The sequence below is a fragment of the Castor canadensis genome, chromosome 11 (assembly GCF_047511655.1).
Source record: "Castor canadensis chromosome 11, mCasCan1.hap1v2, whole genome shotgun sequence".
Lineage (NCBI taxonomy): Eukaryota > Metazoa > Chordata > Mammalia > Rodentia > Castoridae > Castor > Castor canadensis.
In genome coordinates this window covers 10,681,883-10,699,135 of record NC_133396.1, presented here as the reverse complement: position 1 = coordinate 10,699,135, position 17,253 = coordinate 10,681,883, and the positions used below count along the sequence as shown (strand labels likewise).

The following is a 17,253-nucleotide window of genomic DNA, read 5'->3' as shown; positions in this document are numbered from 1 at the left end:
GGACCTGTCTAGCAAGTGCGAGGTACTGAGTTGGAACCCCAGTACTGGCCAAAAAAAAGAAAAAATTAGAAGCTTAAAGTATTTTGGCCTTAGTGAGACGATGAAGTCTTTCTGATACTGTTTATTTTGTATCCTTTTGGACATATTTTCACCACTGTTCATCTTATAATGCTGGAGTAAATGCTACACTAGGCAGTGAAAAGTGTAATATAAACCCTTTTAACATCTTAATGTTAAAACTTCAGAGTTACCTACTTCAACTTCCTAACAAATTCAAGAATTCCTCTGTAATTCTTTAAAGTGATGATCCAGGTTCTGAGGAATCTGCCAAGTATTCGGTAGCTTTCTATTATTAGAATATTAATGGCAAAAATATCCTTGTTGATACAGATATTAAGTCTGCATAAATACCCTAAGCAGATCCTAGTCCATCTGGCAAGGACCCTGTCTCTACTCTACTGCATGGATATTTGGTGTCTCATTTTATGTGCCTGCTTCATTGAGCACAATCATGTTTTAATTAGTAGCATGTCTAGATCAACATATAAGGAACATAGATGGTGCTGGAGAATGGTTTAAATACAAGAGTGTGTGTTTGTGTGTGTGTGTGTATTTAATAGCTTCTTCTTCTATTTATCTTCCTGTGTTCTCTCCTATTCTGTTTTTGCACTGTTATAGAGACTTTTTAAAAAAAGAGGAAAGAAGGAAGGAAGGAAGGAAGGAAGGAAGGACGAAAGGAAGGGAGGAAGGGAGGGAGAAAGGGAGGGAAGGAGGGAGGAAGGGAAGGAAGAACCTGCTGTGCATGCTGGTTCCTGCCTCTAATCACAGCTACTGGGGAGTCAGAGATTGGGAGGATCAGGGATTGAGGACAGCCTGGGCAAAAAATGTCAGAGACTCAATCTCAACCAATAAAAGTTGTGGCGCCTGTCATCCCAGCTATGTGGGAAGCATAAAAAGGAAAATTGACCTTGGTCCTTGCCAGCAGGACACAAACAGAAGATCCTTTTTGAAAAATAACCAAAGCAAAGAGGGCATGGCTCAAGTGGTCGAGCACCTGCTTACTAAGTGCAAGGCCCTGACTTCAAACCCCAGTGCTGCCAAAAAAACACACAAACAAAAACAAAACAGAAACCAAGATATGCAGAACTGACCTTTCCTTTGCAGATATGAAGTATCTCCAATTAAACAAACTTTTATTACTTTCACTGGGGATTCTTTGTGGATGAAAAACTATTTTTGTTGAATCATTGCCTCGATTTTCTGGGAAAGATGTCTTTTTCATACCATCTGCCTCTGCTCCTTGTCTCACTGCTTGTCTTTGCTGGCCTTCTGGACCTGACATGGATGAGCTTTTAGTGCAATCATTTGCCCAAATTTCCCTGCCTGTGACCTTCTAAAAATCCCTGGGGCCAGGGACCTTTCACCTCACACACAGTCCCTCTGCTCCAGGTTCTGAGATGGGTCACTCCTTAGACCTCCTAAGTAAAAGGTTGTACACCATGTCTCTGGGGACACAGTCAGCATTTCTTACAGTTAGCTCTGCTCTGACCTGTGCCCTTAGTCCAAGGGTCTGGGCTTTGCCTCCTTTCCCTGAGTTCAGGTTCAAAGAGCAACCTTCACCCTGATTCTGCATCTCATAGGTTCTTTGTTCAGGGAAGCTTGAAACTTTAGTGATGGAATAATCTTCCCTCCTAACATTCTTTATCTGCGTGACCTTCAATAAACCTTTGAAACTGGTTAAGCATCCTTTTAGCATCTGTGAAGACAAGTATTACAAGATACCGGGTTCTCAGCGCTACTGGGAAAATTAAACGAGTGTCTGGCACTTAGGAAGTGTGTTCTCTCTGGCTGAGGATGTGTCTGACCCTGATATTGGGGATTCTTAAACTCATCTTCACACCAAGGTTCTGTTGCTTTTGCCAAACCTCTTCTATGTGCAACATTTGCCTGCCTGAATTTCCATACTGACCATGCTTACTTTTCCTTCATTCCTCACCTCTAAATTTCTGCTTCCTCCTTTTCACTGGTTCCTTCGTCAGTTCAGCTGATTAGTTAAAGCCCTGCCATTCTTTGGTCTTTTTTCAGTGGTTCTCCAGTAGTTGCACTGAACTTTTGTTCTTCTGAAGTCATAGTTGATCCACCCTGGGCCCAGAAAATTTCCCACTACAATGGACTCTCCTAAGATCTTGGCTTCAGATCGTATCATCTGGCAATTACATTGCCCATTAACCAACATGCCTTGAATGTAATACTCAGAAAGTCATTTCTCTCTTCTCACTAAATATGCCCACAGCCCTTAGACCATTTCTCAGCAACCCAGGCCCATAAGCAAGGTACTACAAGAGTTCTCTTCCACAAACAGCTGCTTATCAGCATTCACAATGACCTCTTCAGGCTAAAAGACTCAGAATGCTGGTTGTCTTCCATCTACAATTCTGGGAGACCTACCTTTCCAAAGCAGAAGACACAAGATCCACCCAAAACATTCTTTGCTCCAATAATTATAGATGCTTTACCCCTGTCAAGTTTCTTTGGAAATGATGAAAATGTGCTTTTTCAAGCACAACCTAAGCAAATCTTATGTGGCTTTTTTTTTTTTTTTTTTGAATTTACCTATTTCCTTAGATTTAAAAAAATTATGCATTTATTTGTTTATTTTTATATATTTTCTTGACATATAGACATGTTACATGTTTATCATGTGTACTTGTTTGTGGAATGATGGTATCTCCCATTCTTACCCTTTTTTTGTGGTAAAAGCACTTAAAACCTATTTTATTGTCATTTTTCAAGACTAGAACACATTGTAATTGTAGTCATTACATTGCACCATATGTCTCTTGAACTTACTCTTTCAGGAACTAAAATTTTATACCCTTTGACCAACATTAACTCAGGTATTCTTTCATATCTGATTTTACTTGACAGACAGACCTTCCTTAATTACATGTTAGGGGTTAAATTTCTCTTCGTATTACTGATGCTGGGATATCATTTAAACAAAGCCTTTTTATTTAGGGATTTGTTTTTTTCCCCTACCTCTATCCTTCCTGTATCTGACAATCACTATTATAATAATTAGAAGGCAGGTTTTAATTTATTGATTTATTTTTTGTTGATTCTGAGGTTTGAACTCTGGGCCTCATGCTTGTTAGGCTGGCGCTCTACCATTTGAGCCACTTTGCCAGCCCAGAAGGCAAATTTTGATCACAGTTTGAGAGTGTACTTGGGATGAGCCATCCCATTTTCTTTTTACTTCAGTGAAATGGTGTTGGGCTATGCATAATCTAGAGCTTAAGAAGAAGAGAAATCAGAATTTCAGTCCAGCTCACAGATCAGGAGCCAGATTTACATTCTTACATCAATCCCCAACCTGCCTTTCCAGCCTGAAGTCTGTATGACTAAGGCTACTTCTTCCATATGAGTCAAGCTCTGACTGCAGAAGAAATCAGTGTAAGGTAATGCTGTGTACTTTGGATGCACGCAAGAGGAAGCTTTATCCTTATTGCTTTCCTCAGGATGCGTTGTGACATCACCTACCCTGGATTGTTTTTCCCTTTGTGTTAAAACATGTTGGCTCAACTCCAAAAGGCATCCAGAGACAAGAAGCCTTTCCTTTAGTCCACTCCCCCATTGCGCAATCTTACAATTGGAAACAGGGTCCAAGGAGAGACGTTGCCCAATTAATTCTTCAGAGCATCCTTCCCAGGTCTGGCTTCCTTTGGCCTCTTTCTTTGCTGGTTTTGTTGGTTGATAGTTACTCGTTATACTTGGATACACTGATGAGTATATCAAGGGCTCATATTATAAGTACAGTGAGTAGATGTATCTCAGCAAAATTTGATAATTACCTTAGATGCTGAAATGCATCCCTGAAACCTGTTCTCTGGAGGTAGAAGACTAGCATAAAATCTCCTTAATTCTAGAAACTTGGTTCAAGCCTTATATACAAAAGATATGCATATCCAAAGGTGTGTTATTAACCTTATGCACCATTTGCTATCTGGTTACAGGGACCTGGGTTGCAATCCTAGTTCTTTGGCCAACTCTACATCATCTAGTAGATAACTTAATTTCTCTGTCTTACCTTGCTAATTTTTAAAACATAAACTGTAAAATAGAACTTGTTTTTCACTTTTTGCTAATTTTGTCTGTTTGTCATTTTTTTCTTTACGAGATAAGATCTTACTAACTTTTCTTCCAGCTAGCCTTGAACTTGTGATCCTTCTGCCTCTGCATCATGAGTAGGAGGAATTATATGTGTGCAAACCCACTACCCAGTTAGAATTGCTGTTAGAATCAGAGGAGATCAGCATGGTACTGAGCCCCTGAAAGAAGAGATGTTACTAAAAAGTGGAAGCAGGGAGCACACAGAGAAATCTGGATGTGCATCATAAATTATCAGTTATTATAGGCTGGACCTGTACGACTGCACCACACTGAATGATTGGCTGTACATGTTGATGTCCTGGTTGTCATGCTTAGATAATTGAGATTTTGATTGAACTGAGAGTTCTACTGAACTGGGAGTAGGATCTCCTTGGGGAAAAGGACAAGGGCAATATGTCCTTAGATAAGCAAAATCATGAGTCCCAATGTGTTACTTCCATACAAGAGATTCCAACAGGAACAATAGAGGTCATGAGTGGCCCTGCTCAGGAAAGAAAGTAGAGACCAGCTTTGCTTGATGAGCAGGTGAGCACAAGTGTTGTCATGCTTGGGCAACAGTTAAACCAAGAACCCAAAAACCAAGTGGAAGCCTTGGAGGTTAGGAGGGTGAAGGATTGGGCTTTGTACTTTTCTGGTTTTCACATGATTTTAGTGCCATTTAATCAAGTAGGAGTGAGTAACAGGGCAAATATTTCCTGAGCCCACATGTCTCATCTCTTGTTTGTGAACATAGGAGCTAGCATGGGAATACTTACAACTTGCTGAAAATCTGTCTTTTAGGATTCATTTCTGCTTTGGGAGGAGAGAGGGGCTAGGGATCAAATCCAGTACTCTACCGCTGAGCTACACTCACAAACCCTCAAATTGTTTTATTTATTTTTTCAATGCAGGCAACCAGTTTTTCTTTCTACAGGAAAGTTACGTGAGATTTGGGAACTGAAATGTCAGTGAAGTTTATACTTCTCAGCTAAAGAACCGGTATTTCTTTCTCTGGTTCTAAATTTTATCACCCTATCACATATGGGCACAAAATGACATTTTGATAAAGTTGAAGGAAAAGGTAATTTTATTACCAGAGAAAACATTTGCTTCATCTCTGTCCCCTTTCTCTAATCAGCTCAAACTAAAGGAGGTCATGTAGTCTGCAGTAAAAATTGCTATCTATACTCTTTAATAAAATTCATAGCAAAAAAATTATTGACATTTCAAAATATATTAGAAATCTTTCTTCATATAATTATGCTGTGTTCATTCTTGGCTAAGGAAGAATTTTGATCTGGATGCGGTGGTAAGTCTATTTGTTCAAGCCAAGTTTTACTCAAACTTTCATAAGCACATTCTCTGCTGGTTCAATTAGACCAAGGAATTAAAGTTTAAATTCCAAAACTGCCTTTTGCTCAACTACCTGGAATTTTTCTCTTGGTTACATCTTTCTCATCTGACAGGTGACTTCAGGGAATAGAAAGTCATTTTCAATAACCTGCAGTGTACATAAATGGGGTGTTCTTTATAAAGCATATGATTTATTCCAAATCAAAGCAAATTCAATTTCTCACTACTTTCCTTTGCTGCCTTATCTTTGGCCCCAATATCCTTCATTAGCCTAGAAAGTAACAATTAACCATAAAAATAGAGTTCTGGGAAGCATCTCTGATCCTTAAATGCTGGGAAAGATCTCAAACCCAGTCATCTTTCAACTATTTCCAATCCTATTCTGCCGTAGAAAGCTCCGCTCTTAGGGTTCTCTTGGCAGAATGTCTGTGGTAGAGCAAGGCCAAGATTCTTAAGGGTAGTAATGGTCTTCACAATCTTTAGTCACAGTCCTTATGGAACCTCAGATATAGTTAAATATTGATTAAATTGAAGAGTACACAAAACTATTTCTGTGATCTTTTCCAGAACACTACACACATCAGAATATTTGACTGTGAAATAAAGACTCTTCAGTGAAGGTTTAAACCCCTTACAATGAAGGAAAAAGGGAAGTTCCTCCATCTGCCCCAAACTCAACTCCTTGTTGCCCATCAAAATGAATATTCCAGACTGAGAAAATGTTGGAATATAGCACTTCCCTTTTTAAAGAAGGCATTGCTGCTGTTTGTATGGACTCTCTCAGATAATGAAATTCAAATCTTCCAAATCAGGACAGAATGGCTTATTCTTCTATAGCAAAATAGTGGAGACAAATTAGATGCATGGAGATTCAAGAGTCTATCAAATGCACTAAGTGCTAACAGCTACCTAAATCTTCTATTATCTGTAGCAAGTACCAAGGGGTCTCGAGAGGGCACACAGTAATAGAAAGCTAATCTCATGTGACAGCAACATGTAACTTATGGTATTCTCTTAAGGGCTCTCTGTCTAGATCTTCATAGGAGAATCTTTTGTCTTGTATTTTTTAAGACCTTCTCGATTTCTCTGTATCCACAGGGGAAACAGGAATTGAGCCAACAGCCAGTAACACTTGCTTTATTTTTCTCTCCAATAAAGATGTCCTGAGTTTTCATTTTGACAACTTAAAACAGAAACTGAATCATTTAAAGGTCAAAGAAGTTGTAGACACTATCCAGGGAGTTCCTGGTCTACTAGCAAATCACATCTGTGAGTTCAATGATTCCCGGCAGATGGAAGAGACTAATAAATAGACTCTCTGTAAGTTGCCAAAGAGGACAATTTGCAGGCCCTTCTCACAAATGGGAAAATAGTAACAGAGAGATAGGACTTGGATTTCTGCTGGAATACCATAAATACCAAACTCTGAGAAGAAGGTCAAAAGTCATAGCACATATGCTTTCCATAAATTACATTTGTTTTGGAATGAACAGTTAGGTTTAATCAAAGGAGCTCAAAAACAAAGCTAAATGGATATTATTAAAGGTCATTCATAGGCAACCTGGCAGTTGGAGCCACAATGAACAGTATTCTTGTTACAGTTGAAAGAAGAAAAGTGGTGACAAGTACCGAATGACTTCTAAGTGATACTTACAGTTCTTCTGGGTAGTCTGTCATGTCTTCCTGAGGGTTATAAAGGTCAAGGTAATTAGATGCTAAAGTGAATTCCCCAACAAGTCTGGAAAATTGCCAATCTTACAGTTCTCAACACACAAAAAAGGTAGTTAACTCTTTTCTCACATGGATCTATACTTGATCTGCATAATATGATTCCATTTTTCTATTTCTCTGGTTCTGTTGAAAGTGTAAGCATAGCTGCAAGCCCTATGATTAAATACTTACCAAATACCAGGTATCGTAAGGAAATTTACAGAGATGCTTTATTTTATCTTCATAGTGACCCATTCTACTTTCAGATAAACAAACAAAAGCTCAAAGAGGTTGATTAACTTATGTAATAATGCTCAGCCTTACTAGTGATCAACCAGGCAACTAGTGATCAATCTCAGTTCTTTAACTTCTTAAAACTTTAGGATTGTGGATCTCAAAGTTGAGGATGCATAACACTCAACTGGAACAACAAAATCAGAATGCTTAAAAGGGAACCCAGGGGTTACAAGTGCCATATGTTCCCCTGGGACTTTAGAGACAAATTGGTAGAAGACCATGCTTTCAAAAACACTGCCATACCGTACTGCTTGTGGGTGAGTTAAGAGCATTCGTGAATCTGTATTTACTAAGAATTGGCTAGGGTCAGGTATTTAAGCAAGCCTCCATTCGTAATCCGTAATTGCCCTCAGAGTTCATCCATTTCTTTGGATTTAAAAAGTCTTTCAATATAGACTTTAAATTTGCATGGTTGCACAATAGCACAATGTTTAACATTTTATATCCAAAGTTACTAAAAATACTGAGATAAAAGAAGGATTGCTAGAGCTGACTTTGCTATAGCCAAGAAAGGAAGGTATTAGCAGTTTAATATGGTCTGGAATGGGGAAGAGACAAAAGGGGGCACTGAGAAGGGAAAACAGCATGTTGAGGCTGGTTTAGTTCTAACTCTGCTTTGTGTAGCCCTGATTTGTTACTGGCTGCTTTCATGATCTCTCCAATTGGTCTCCTGTGGCCAAATCTGATCCGACTCCCTCTTCCCTCCACCTCCTTGTTTCAAATGAGATCTGGTTTTACTTAGATGAATTAAATGTCACTATATTTGTTTCTGTGAATTGTTCCAGCTAAAATTACAGCATCAATGTCTGACTTGAAATGTCTGTAAGACTGTCTGCCTCTCTGGGCTATTTATAGCTGCCTTTTAAAAGGTCTAATAAATGCTTTTAGATTGCTATTGGTTTGTTTTCTCTTTATAGAAACTCAGAATCGGTATGTTTCAAAATATTAACTGAAAATACCTGTTTTTCTGCTTGCAAAAGACATGCATGTTTATGAAAATATTTTAGAAATATAAGTATATATAGGAATATAAGTATGCATGAATGCCTTTAAAGTGACAATTTAATAATTTGCCTTAGTATTGGGGGAATCACATTTCTAATAATTCAATAAACAGAGTTAACAAATTTAATTAAATAGGTACAATCTTTTAAACTCCAGTTTTCCGGAGAGTTCTGCAGCATAGTTGTCTGTGATTATTATACTGAGCTCTAAGAAAGCTGCTAGATGAAAATAAATAGCATGAGTTTTTAAAAACTGTCCATGGGCTGGTGACTGTGGGAGGGGAAAATGGGGTAAACAAAGAACTGAGAGCTGGTGTTTAGAGAAGCATCAGAGTTGATGGATTGCCAACTCTTTCAGTAAGACTGAGATTTCTTTGAGGATAATTATCATCCTCGCATTGTTCAACTATTTATTCATTCCAACACAGCATAATTAGTGAGTCGGTAAGTGTCACTTATTTCATACTACAGATATAATGCTAAGTAAGGGACTATGACCCTCTCCTCATGGAGCATGAATTCCATGGAGCAATTCAGTCAACCATTCAATCAACCAATCTTGTGTGTTAGAACAGGGCTTGGCAAACTTTTCTGTAAATAATCAAAGGTTAAATAATATTTAAAATAGTAAATGTTTTAGGTTTTCTAGACCACATTGTCTCTGCTAAATTACCCAGCTCTGCAGGTTTGCATGATGCAGAGAAGGGAAGACTCTCTTTTTTCTCTGAGGGTGCAATAAGTGTCTGCAAATAAGTTGACAATGGACAGATTAACACATGCAAAAAAAAAAAAAAAAAAGGATACAAATGCATATGACCAGGCATCACAAGAAGGAAGCATGAACACCTGCAAACCAGTGACATTTTAAAGCTCACAGGAAAGAAGTAAGGAGCAGGAGGCATCCTAGAGGAGAGTAAATGATTTGGGAAAAGATGAATGGGCTCTTAGAAGAATGGGCGATAGTCTATGACAAAGTGGACCAGTGGAGTGACATGGACCTCAAATATTCTTTCATGTAAACGAGTTAATTTTCTTTGGCTGATGAAACTCCTGGGGAAATAATCAATGCGAATTGAGTTTCTTTTGGAAAATCTGTGCAGAGATTAGGTAGACCCAGAGACAACCTATGTCTGCATTCTCTGTCCTCCAGTTTCCCTCAGGCCAAGTAATCAGCATACCAAAGTGGCCTATGTTAGAATGGAAGCTCCTGAACTCTTTCAGTACAAATTCCCAGCCCTGGACAATATATAAATTGTGGTCTGACTGTGTTACAATAAAACTTTATTTATGAAAACAATCAGTAAGTCACATTTGACCTTCAGGATGTGGTTTCCTGACCCCTTTTGTTAGTGAAAAGGAAAATGCAGTGAAGTGTTTGGTCTATCACAGAACAAGGAGTAGAAGAATTGTAGGAGATATTTCAGAGAGAAGAGAAGAGATCAGACACATAAATCTGCACGTAACAGATTGTACAAAATATTCTAATTGCAATGGGGAGACTCTGTCTCTTAAGCAAACAGTGACCTGTTTTGATCTTGCTTTTATAATAGAATAGAATAAAGTACAGGAAGACCAAAAATAGCAGACCTGTTTTGGAAGCTCCTGCTGTGGTCTATTGAAGACATGGCCCATTGAAAATGAGATGACTTGACAACAGCAAAAGCATCTAGATAACTACTTTGAAGGTGACTCAATATTAGGACCTGTTAATTGTTTTTATAATATAAATTAAAGAGAGTGATAAGACCATACTTTTGCATGTAGATGATATTTTTAAAATATTATTAAACTGAAATTTAACTAACATTTTTGTCATTGTTCAAGCAACAAAAATTGCCACTGGTTAACAAGCAGAAGAAAATATTCAAAAAAGAATCAGGTAGCTTAGAAAATCAAACGATTTAGGGAAAGAGAGAACCTGATTTAAGTAGAAGCAAAAGGCAAGTCAAAATGAAAACATTGTCTCAGAGACTGTCTCCCCAAAAATTAAGATTTAACTTTTTCTTTGGATGTTTAGGTAGGCATCACACCACCACTGGTCACCTGATTCCCCATAGATCCTGTAAATGATAGCATTCAACATCTTTGTGTCATTTCCTCAAGTTTCAGCCTTGATTGCAAAGTTTTGATTGGTTACTGTACATCTGCTCCAAGAAGAAACACAATAGTGAGAGATGGCTTCTGCTGTATCCAGTGACATCATCTTAATCCCAGCCACAATCATCTCTTACCTGATCCTTACCTGTCCTCATTTGCTCTTCAATTTCTCCAACCAACTTTCTACCTGACAGCCAGTGTGATCTTTTTAAAATGCAAATGTTATTGCACAATGCCCTTAGTTAAGGTACTTCAATAGATTCCACTGTTCTTGGGAGAAAGATTCAAGCTTTGAATTACTGCCTATAAGATTTTTTTGTGCTCTAGCTCTCTCTCCCTAGCAGGAATTCTCTGCTCCACTTCACCCTGGCCACATTCAGTTCTTTGGATCTTTGAGCCACAGAACGTTGGTAAAGACTTATTCTTCTGCCAGGATAAATTTTTTTCCTCTCTTATTTAGTTAACTCTGATTCATCTTTTGAAACATAGCTCGGGCATCTAGCTCTCTCAGACAAGATAAGGACACATTACGACAGGCTTTCAGTGAAGAGATATTTATCTTGGTTAGAAGGCTATAAAAAGAGTTTCTAAGGTTCTATCTATCGTAATTTTTTCATATTATATTATTTATGCCTCACAGAACATTTTGAGGTAAATCAATTATTGTTCTCATGTTTTAAATATATAAAATGAGACTCAAAAATATTCATGAGATGATGACATAATGCAGCAGAGATGCAGTAGAACCCAAACTAGGATGCAGGTCTCCATATTCCTGTTTCTTTATCCACTCTATTGAAAGATCATATTATGTAGTAGCAGAAAGTTATATTTCAGGTTTAGAATTAACACTTTGCTTGAAAGAGCCAAGAGAAAAGTTAGAAGGTAGGCTGTTATGTGAACCAGATAAAACCAGGTAAGAGATCAGGAAAAACCTGAATTCAGTGATAAAGTGCAGATGAGTGCCTGTAATGATAGGTTCTTATGAGAACCAGATCATAAAATTACCTTAGAACAAGGGAATCTGCAGCCAACTACACCTGTAAATAGTGAGAGCCTTAACAACCAGATAGTGACTATGTCTTAAACAAACAAAATAAGCTGGAGATCTAGGTATGAGTTGGGAGCATTTTACCTAAGGCTAGGCGTGAAGAACGCACTGTGAACTTGAAAGTCAGGCCCTGAGCCAAGACTTCCCAGATGGCCCTTGATACACAGCAACCTGCCCTCTTGCTCCTGGGCCCTTCTCCACGCTGTCATTTTATTTGCTTTCTCCACGGTAGTTATGACTACCACAGATCGTCTGACTTTATTGTTTTCATGTTCAGCTCTCAAAGGTTACTTCCACAAAGGTGCAATTCTGTTCTCCAGTGTCCTGAAGTGTGTAGGTCTGGCACATAGAGGGAATTCAGTTTTTTAAAGTGAGGAATTTTTAAAAAGAGCAAAAATAATTAGTAATAAATTCTCCAATAGGTAATTTAGAGGTCATTGGGGAAATGCTTTCTTTGCACAGCACAGATTGAATGGTGTCCTTTAAAGAGACAGAATCTTATCATAACAAACTTCTGTACCTACCCACATCTAGCTCAAGGTAAAATCTAAGCGATTTTGGCTAACGTCCAACCAAGACAGGGATGGGCGGGCTGATTTTCAAGATAAGAACAAGAGAAAGTATCAGAACCATTTTAGTGGAATATTGTACACACAATTTATGTCAAAGAATAAGCATGATAATTACCTTGCTAATTTTTTTAACCTGTTAACTCAACCAAGCTTGTTGGTCTTATTTCCTTTAGGTTAGTTCTTCAGAGTAAATAATAGTAAAATTCTTCAACTGAATTGAATGTATGTGTGGGTGTAGAGAGAGAAAGAGAGTATGAGGATGGAACAGTTGGGGCTTTGGGGAGCTAGTGTAAGAATAGAGAAGTGTCCCTGGTAGCTGAAGTGGTGGAACAATTGTGATAACATCCCTGAATTTAAATAGAAATGTGTATTGGGAACACATCTTATCTCACCTAATATGCCAGTGGAAAGGTTTTTGAGCAGCAAATGTTCTGATACTTTATGGGGGGAAATTGAGTCCTCGTGGGATTCAGCTTCAAGCAATAATTAGTGAGTGGCTACTATGTGTTTGTCACAGTATATAGAGGATCCTCATCCATTATTTCATCCAATCCTCCTAGTAACTTGGTGGCTTAGGTATTGAATGAGTACACTGAGGTTCAGAGAAAAGTAGTTTTCAGGAGAACAAACTAGGAACTAGAGTCTGGATCCCAAGTAAGGTTTCTTTGTGTTATCAAAATACCCAGATTCTTTTAGCTTTTTTTTTAATTAATCTAATTTTATTTTTAAACCAGATTACATAGGATTATAATTTGTATCATTTTGTTGTAATTTATTCTATTTTAATTGACATATGATAATTTCACATATTTTGCAATGTAGTGTGATATTTCAATACATGTATACAGTAAGGATCATATTGATGTTTATACAATCTTAACATCTAGAAAGTGGGGCAATCCTGGTCTCAAGTTTCTATTTCTTTATAATTATAGCAATATTTTTGACTGAAGCAGGATTTATAATGAAGAAAAAAGATTGGGCTGGAATTAGGATCTCCAGATAATGTCACAATTAAGGTGTTTCTTCTCCCCAGCCCCAGCTTCCATGCTGGTTGTTTGCTCAGAATGCATTATAACCCCTTTCTAGAATGCACTGGTACAAAACTCTACTGAATTGATTCAGGAAACGAAAATGTAAGTTAAGTCAGGAAAAAGGTAAAAGTCATTGCCCCTGAGACATTGGATTAGGGTGAGAAGGTTGAGTTGGGAGGGAGGAAGGAACAGAAGTGGAATAAGAGCTGCAGGCCGTCATCCCATGCTCTGTACTGGGAATGAGAAGAGCTGAGCGGAAGCACGGGCAAGCCAAGGATCTGTTCATCATGGAGAAACTTTGAGAACCGGTGTCAGGGGAGATTTGGAGTAGCAAAGATGGTATCCAGTAGGTTTTGAATGAAGCAGAATTCCAGTACCTGAATGAAGACCTCCATCTGAGTGTTGTCTGCATGTCTTATGAAAAATCTAGGCAAGATAAGTTTTGGCATCATTCCAAGGCAAGAAGTTGCAGAACAGGTTTTGAACAAAATAACAAAGTAGCTGAACTTTTTTTAGGAGTCTGTCCTAACTGAACACCCTCTTTTTCAGCCATGAGAGCCCACCCATACCTGGTCTACATCCCTACTGACTCTACTTTTCCCCACCCCCTCCCTCTTCCCCAGAGAGGAGTCTGTTTCTCAAGACTATGGCCTGTGTGAGGAATTAGGCCATCTTTTCTTCTCTCCACCCCATTGGCTCTCACATTTCCACCAAAACTTATCTCATCTAATAGCTGCCAGGAGAGTAATTTGATTACTAATGACTCAACTGTTAACTACCTCAGATGCTTTATGTGGTAAAGAAAGTACTTGTTCACCTAAAAGGCCATAGGCGTAATAATTGGATTTCACCAAAAATAGTTTAGACCATTTTATGGTGCATCTTAAATTATACATGGCCGATAATTAATATTTTATGTTAAGGATTTATGAGAAGATTGAATTTTATCATCAATGTGACACAAACTTGTAAAGTCTTAACCATTGTATTGTACCCTGGATATGCAGAAGAAAATCTTACATTTTGAGAACTATGTGCAAGAGCAGTTTACCTGGCAAAATTGTTTCAAATTGTAGAATTTGAAAGGATGTAGAAAATCAGCAGAGAAAAAGATACTTCAGAATTTTTAAGTCTGATTGGGGCAACTTTGTGTCAAGTGGATAAGCAAAAATATGTGAAATGTCATCTGCTTATTTTTTGTTGAAGATGCTTCTTGTTATGTTTATGGCCGATTGTCAATGTGCTGAACTAGAAAAAGATTTTTTTTCTCTTGAATCCATACAAAGGCCTAGAAAGTTAAGGCTAAAAGCAGATCCTAGCCAATGAAGAAATGATTCTTTGTCTTAATACACTGACAAGGTATGAGAAACATGGCTATCAGGACTGAATTAGCTGATCCCTCCAATTTTCTCTTTCTCAGCTTTCCTTTGTGAGTTGAAGTGAGTCACCTTGCTTCTTAAGGCCTTTCTAAGTGTCTTTGGACATTTTAATGAACTTCAATGAAGTTCTGAGGACTTGCTGTCCTTATTTTTTATGCATTATCATTTCCTCTAGCTCCATCTGTGAAAGAACCAGTGCCATGATGAAGGAATCCTGGCCCTTTCCCTACATATGTCATTAACTACCTGGCAAAATAGATTTTACTTCATTCAGCATTGGCCTTTGAACTTCATTTTCCATAATTTTATAATTACACTTGATCTAATTTCCATTCCTAATTTTAAAAAAGGAATTTTGAACACAATGGAAACAGGCGTCATCAATTTCTAGAGAGGAACATGCAAAAAAACCCACCAAAATTGCAAGATTACAAATGCTTTTTCATGGTCTAATTGGTGGTGGCAAGAGGATTATGAAAGCAATTAAAGTAATGTTAAGACTGCCTTTTAATCCTAAGAAACACAAATATTAAGTATCATTAATGCAAATGGCAAGCAGTTGAAAAGGCACTCAACACAATATACTAACCAAGAGATTAATAAATGTTTATTTTTATCTAGCCATTTTGAAAAATGAGTCTCCATAAACACCTTTGCTCATTGTCTAGGCTGAGAAATAGATAAGCTTGAATATGATGACTTTGATTACCTATCATGTGATTTGTAGGCATTTGTCCTTAAAAATGTATCATTTATGAATTGAAAATTTAAAGAACAAATGATTAAAATGTAGGAACCTAAACACAATGTACATGCTTGCCTCTGGACAAGTTGAAAAAAATGATGAACATAATGAATCACACTAAAAGATGTAGTTAGTTGGAGGCAAAATTCTCACAGTTGTAATTTGTATCTCTGAAATTGTCTCATTGTTCATCAACAAATTTCCCACACATTCAAATTTGCTCAATTGTAACTTGTATTAGTTGAAATTCCATTCACTGATTAGCAGCTTGGAAGGTGTTTTCAAATGTCTTGTTTGTAACAGTTTCTGGCACTGCTGGAATTCAAAATGATACCAACTGAAAGCCATTTCAAATTAGAACTTCTTTTCATTTGGCAGCACAAAAGAGCAGAGTCAGACAGTAGTTCTTGATTTATGAACTGTGTTCACTGTGTCTCAGCCTCCCATGATGTCGAGTAGTTCCCTTTAAGGAAGTGAGTTGGAAGGATTTAACAACAAAAAATATTCTATCTCCAAATCTGTTCTTTAATTTGAAAGCATATGGTCCATTAATTATTATTCATTCTATTCTGAGAAGAGAGTAGATAGACACTAAGAATCCAATGGTAGCATCTTCCTTTTATAGTGCCATTTAATGACTACTCAGAAAGGAGTCTCTAATAGCCAATGAACGGTAGACATTATGGGTAAAATTTATGAAAATATTTTACAGTCCACATTCCAATAAGAATTTTTGGCAGGCCTGGGTCATGCCCTGAAATTATACAATATTTTCCTCCTACATGTTTAAAGTGCTGACTAAGAAGACCAAGAAGAGGATGTAAGTACTTAGGACAGATCTGGAGGATGGGTGGATAAAGTGGCTGAAGGCAGGCAGATGGATAAGGAGAAATCCACAATGCTTTACAGGAGGTTTTGGCCATAAGCATAGTTCATCTTTGTAAGTGACTGACTACACAAAGAATCCATTGTAAAGTGAGCCTGGTCCCTGGAGAAGGAGAAAAATGATTCTTTTACACTAGGGAGAAGTTAACTCTTTCTGTCCTTTTGCAGTGGGGAAGATGCTGGAGTCAGTAGTCATTAATTTCCCTGGTTAGTTCCAGGGGTTCTCAATGTCAGGAAGAGTATTTATTCACATTGCATTTTCTTGCATGCAAGAATGGCAGTATCTTCTTGTATAATGTCTCTGCCTACACTCTCTTCTCTCATCTTGCACAGGTGGAGTATGTAAATCACATATTCTAGTAATTACTGAACCATTAAATAGGCTGCAGTTACTTCTGTCTTTTTGCACAGAAGTATCTAAAGACAATTTTGATAACTGCATTTTTAAAGTTTACTTTCACGCTTGAGTTGGGAAACCCTTGGATGTTTAAAAACAATAAAGACTGTGGGTACTGCTTTCACCTTTCCCAGACTGAATTTGAAGAGGGAAAAATTATGTTCCCTAAGGATGACTGTTAAGGCACCAGGAAAATACAGAAGAGTAGAAGGATCCAATTATATTGAAATCTGCTCCCTTTAAGAGGGAAACAAGATTAGTGACTTTGGCAAAATTTTGGTTCTTTTCAGAGGGAAACAGAAAAGAAGAGCTGCTAATGTCCAAAAAAAAAAAGGTTGGATGTAGACAAAGGCAGAAGCAACTTTACACCTTACTGAAAGCTTACCTAGGAGTGATACTAACTCCTCTGGGGTGAAGAAAGATTTTTGTTTCCAACCACGTCTAAGGGTGGAGCTAGGAGAAGGAGAGTTTCAGCTGAAGCAGGTGCCCCTGTAGGGTTTGCTCTGTCCTTGGAAGCACACAAGGAAAAACAGCCTGTGTAGAAGAAAGAAGAAGCAACAGGTGAGGGGCTACCTATTAT

At 37.8% G+C, this 17,253-nt stretch overlaps 1 protein-coding gene across 7 annotated transcripts in view; it reads left to right on the top strand.

Annotated features, from left to right (window-relative positions):
• Kcnj16 (potassium inwardly rectifying channel subfamily J member 16) overlaps window positions 1–17,253 on the top strand; it is a 208,702-nt gene that overhangs the window by 185,031 nt on the left and 6,418 nt on the right. The window contains exon 1 of one of the 7 annotated variants that reach the window (XM_074045255.1): window positions 10,090–10,198. The exons of 5 other annotated variants lie outside the window; for them this stretch is intronic. The gene's annotated coding sequence lies outside the window, so the exon portion shown is untranslated. Of the gene's footprint in view, window positions 1–10,089; window positions 10,199–16,963; window positions 17,235–17,253 lie in introns of those variants that run through there. One more of the 7 variants, XM_074045254.1, reaches the window with a different exon arrangement.